The sequence below is a fragment of the Dipodomys ordii genome, unplaced genomic scaffold, assembly GCF_000151885.1.
Source record: "Dipodomys ordii isolate 6190 unplaced genomic scaffold, Dord_2.0 Scaffold105, whole genome shotgun sequence".
Taxonomy (NCBI): domain Eukaryota; kingdom Metazoa; phylum Chordata; class Mammalia; order Rodentia; family Heteromyidae; genus Dipodomys; species Dipodomys ordii.
In genome coordinates this window covers 2673578-2677552 of record NW_012267321.1, presented here as the reverse complement: position 1 = coordinate 2677552, position 3975 = coordinate 2673578, and the positions used below count along the sequence as shown (strand labels likewise).

At 49.5% G+C, this 3975-nt stretch overlaps 2 pseudogenes; one reads left to right on the top strand and one right to left on the bottom strand.

Annotated features, from left to right (window-relative positions):
• Positions 1-233: 233 nt before the first annotated feature.
• LOC105994340 lies at positions 234-477 on the bottom strand (annotated as a pseudogene).
• A 1854-nt stretch (positions 478-2331) lies between these two features.
• Positions 2332-3975, top strand: part of LOC105994209 — a 55892-nt pseudogene continuing 54248 nt past the window's right edge.

The window sequence follows — 3975 nt, the reverse complement described above, 5'->3', positions numbered from 1 at the left end:
TTAGACTAACATAATACACAGACTCATGGAAGTCTCCTGTTAAGTAGTTAATTTTGCCTAGATTTCAAATTATTTTCAGAAACATTCAATGAAGCCACAAACAAAGGTACTTTAACATTTGGAATCTACCCAAGTTTTAAAGGGGGAGAGAGGGAGGAAGGGGGAAGGGACGGAGAGAAGCAAAGGGAGAGAGAGAAGCAGTAATTCTGTAAATGAGAAAGGAACTCAGTCCCTTACTTTCTTCTGCTTTTTGCATCAGTTATTTGGAAAACACTGGAAGCAGACATGAGGTTTTCTATATATTGTCCAAGAACTTGGTCTACTGATTTTAGCTTCAGGTTTTCTTCCTTAACTGCATCTATTCTTGCTGAGAGATCTTCAAGTGCGTGTTGTAGTTCCAACACTTGATTAATGTTGTACTTTTTCTTCCAGGTCAAGCTGATATTCAGCATCAACATCCATGTCAGCGTTCATCATCCTGGGAACTGAACTGTGCCTCAGACAGAAAAATCCTGATGAAAGGTCCTCAGAGGCACTCGGAGGGGTGGGATCCAGAGATCACAACTCTGGACAAGGACTCCAGCAACGACTGACCAGGCTACATCTTCTTTATGCATTGATCCACAGTTGGGCTTGTGACCACTGCTCTGAACCTGGCTGACTTTGCTCCACATGACCATGTTCAGTGTCACTCATTTCTCTGCAGACACCATGGAGCTTCTGGGTTATTTCTTGACTGTGCCACAGTAGATATGGTGTTCAAGGATCTACATATTCTTGAGAATATGCCTACATATTTCGTTTTCTATTGTTTTTTTTCTGTCGGTTGTTTGGCCTAAACTCTGGTACAGGGTGATATTCTTTAGCTCTTCAGCTCAAGGCTAACACTCTACAACTAGAGCCACACCACTACTTCTGGCTTTTTCTGCTTAGGCGATGCTGAGGAATTGAACCCTGGTCATCATGCATGCAAGTCAATCAGTCTACCACTGAGCTACCTTCCCAGCCCCTCATTTTCTATTCTTTTTTGGGGGGGTTGGTAATGGGGCTTGAACTTAGCCTAGACAGTGTCCTTTAGCTCTTCAACTCAAGGCTATGGCTCTACTTTTTGAGCCACTGTGCCACTTCCAGCCTTTGCTGCTTATGTGGTGCTGAGGAATCAAACCCAGGGCCTCCTGCATGCAAGGCAAGCAGTCTATCACTGAGCCACCTTCCCAGTCGCTTTTTTGCTTTTGAAGACAGGGTCTCAACTGTGTAGTCCAGGCTAGCCTTGAACCTAGTATCCTCTTGTCTCAGCCTCCTCAGTGCCGGCATTTCAGGTGTACATCACTAAGCCCAGCTACATTATTTACCTAACTGTTCATCAGTTCCTTTGTGATCCTAAAGAGATGCATAATGTCTTGATGAGAGGCTCATCTTCAGGGAAGATCTCAGTCACTCTTCGCCTTCCTGGGATGTGGAGCCTACTCTTCACCTCAATGCAGCTTGCTTGTTGGCCATGCCCAGGGGAGGAGGCGTTCTGTGCCCACCAGGGTTAGCTGGTCTCAGTGATGTCACTGCCCTCGGCATACATGATGTCATTGTGCTCCGTGCACAGGAGCTAGGCAGGAGAAGCACACAGGGGAGGGTTTGCAATACACTGCAGTGGTCGCAATCGGAGCTTTGGGGTTAGGACCCTGTCTACACAGGCTGGCCTAGGAGGGTGTCCCTTGGTCTCAGCCTGGTTTCTTCAGGGGAGGGAGGGTCTCGGTGCTGCTTTTCCCTTCATGTGAACACTAGACGATAATTTGATGCACCAGTTCTCTGGGGCTGCTGGGACAAATAGCCTCACCCAGTGGCTTACATTCACAGCTTCTATGGGGATCTGTGGGGAGCCAGCGCGAACGCCATGGCAAGGCGCCGCCCACTTCCTTGCAGTTTTGAGGTAACTCCATATTAGGCAGTGCTTGGCAGGACAGTGGGTCCTGGGCTTTGCGCATGCGCGAGCCATGTAGAGTCCCCAGCCAATCCCGTGGCACCTGGTGACGGCGAAAGGCAGACGACCAATGGGAAAAACGGTTCCTATTCCCTATATAAGCAGCCATGTTTTGGGTACATGCGCTCTCGCGCTCAGGCTCTCCCATCAATTCAAAGGCTCTCCAATGAAGCGTGATCTGAGAAGACTCCTGGTGTGGTGGTTGTTCTTCCTCGCTGGCCGAGAAGGCGCTCGCCGCAAGTGGTGCCGAAACCCGGGACCTACGCGAGAGGCCGAACAGGAGCCAGAACTCAACACGCGGAGAGGAGACGTCGGTAAGTATCCCCCGGTAGAGACGTCGGTAAGTATTCCCCGGTATGTTGTTTACGGTAGATTATTGGTTGCTTGCATTGCTTCTTCCCTTGTGGTTTGTCTTTTTGATGGTGCGCACCTGCCTCGAGGAGGGAGGGTTTGATTTAATCCAGGAAGGACGCAAAGTACTAACACAGCATCAGGATAGTCTATCAGAGTTAGCATCCAGTAAAGGGGAGGAAACTAGGCCTAAAAGAAAAAGGGAAAGAAGACAAAAGGATCCTAAAGAGTTAAGACAGGAGGGACTGTAGCCCTCACAAAAGGAAAAGGAAAAGGGTCTTGGGGATGACCACAAAGAGGGGGTCTCAAGGAGACCCCCATACCCTTCTTGGAAGGCAAACCGGTTCTCAGCCCTACGTGTGGAAGGGCTGGACCAAGAACGCAGTGATCCTGTGAGTTACTCAGAGGAAGAAATGTTAGAGGAGGAGGGAGAGCAGTTCGATCCAGCTGATGATGAAGACTTAAAAGAGGCTGCAGCTGAGTATGAGGCAGACAGATATGGGGGATGGTGTCCCCAAACAATAGGAGTGCTGCAGCAGCCGGAAAGGAGGAAAGGAGCTGGCCCTCACCCGTCGGCCCCCCCCTCCGTGCCCGGAGGCAGGGCGGAGTCACTTTATAGAAGGGAGCACCTGGTCGCGGCTGGAGGCCGCCTTTCCAGTCTTTGAGAATCCCATTACCAATGAGAGAATTCTTGAGCCGGTTTCCTACTCCCAGTTAAAAGATTTAGTTGAGGCAGTCAAGGTTTATGGGGTGACGGCCAATTATACCATTGCCTTGCTTCGAAGGCTAACTATTAATGCTATGGCACCTATGGATTGGTTTGAAGTGGCCCGTACTTGCCTTAATCACGGGCAGTTCCTTGATTTTCGGTCAATTGTTCAAGACAAGGCTCAAGCCCAATACAGACAAAATGTCTGTGACGGGAACCCGGACTGGACCGTAGATATGTTTCTCGGGCAGGGACCCTATGCTGTAGATCAAACAGGATATCCCTTTGAGGTGTATCGACAGGTGAATACTCTTTTTTATAAATCCTGGCGGGCCCTCCCAAACAAGGGAGAGACGGCCGGCAATCTGACAAAAATCACTCAGGCCCCTAATGAGCCATTTTCTGATTTTGTTGCCCGTATGCTAGAGACAGCCGAGCGGGTGTTAGGAGATCTGGAAATAGCCATGCCATTTGTACAACAACTCATTTTCGAACAAAGCACCAAGGAATGTCAGAGGGCAATTGCCCCAGTAAGAACTCAAAGCCTAGAAGCTTGGATAAAGGCCTGCAGAGAAGTGGGTGGCCCCCTGACCAATGCGGGGCTGGTGGCTGCTGTCTTGTCGGCTGCCAGGGCCGCAAAAGATAATAAAGAAAAAGGATGTTTTCGGTGTGGTCAGTTGGGACATTTTAAACGACAGTGCCCACAAGATGGTGGTCCTGCGCAAAACATACCCAGGCCGCCAAGGACTCCAGGAGTGTGTCCTCGTTGTAAAAGGGGAAAGCATTGGGTCAACGAATGCCGGTCAGTTAGAGACATCAATGGACATCTTATTCCCCAAACTATCATAAACACTAATTCGGAACAGGAGCCAAAAAACAGGGAAAAGGGCCCTCGTCCCCAGGGCCCGAGAATTTACGGGGCGTTTCAGACTCCGGCTCC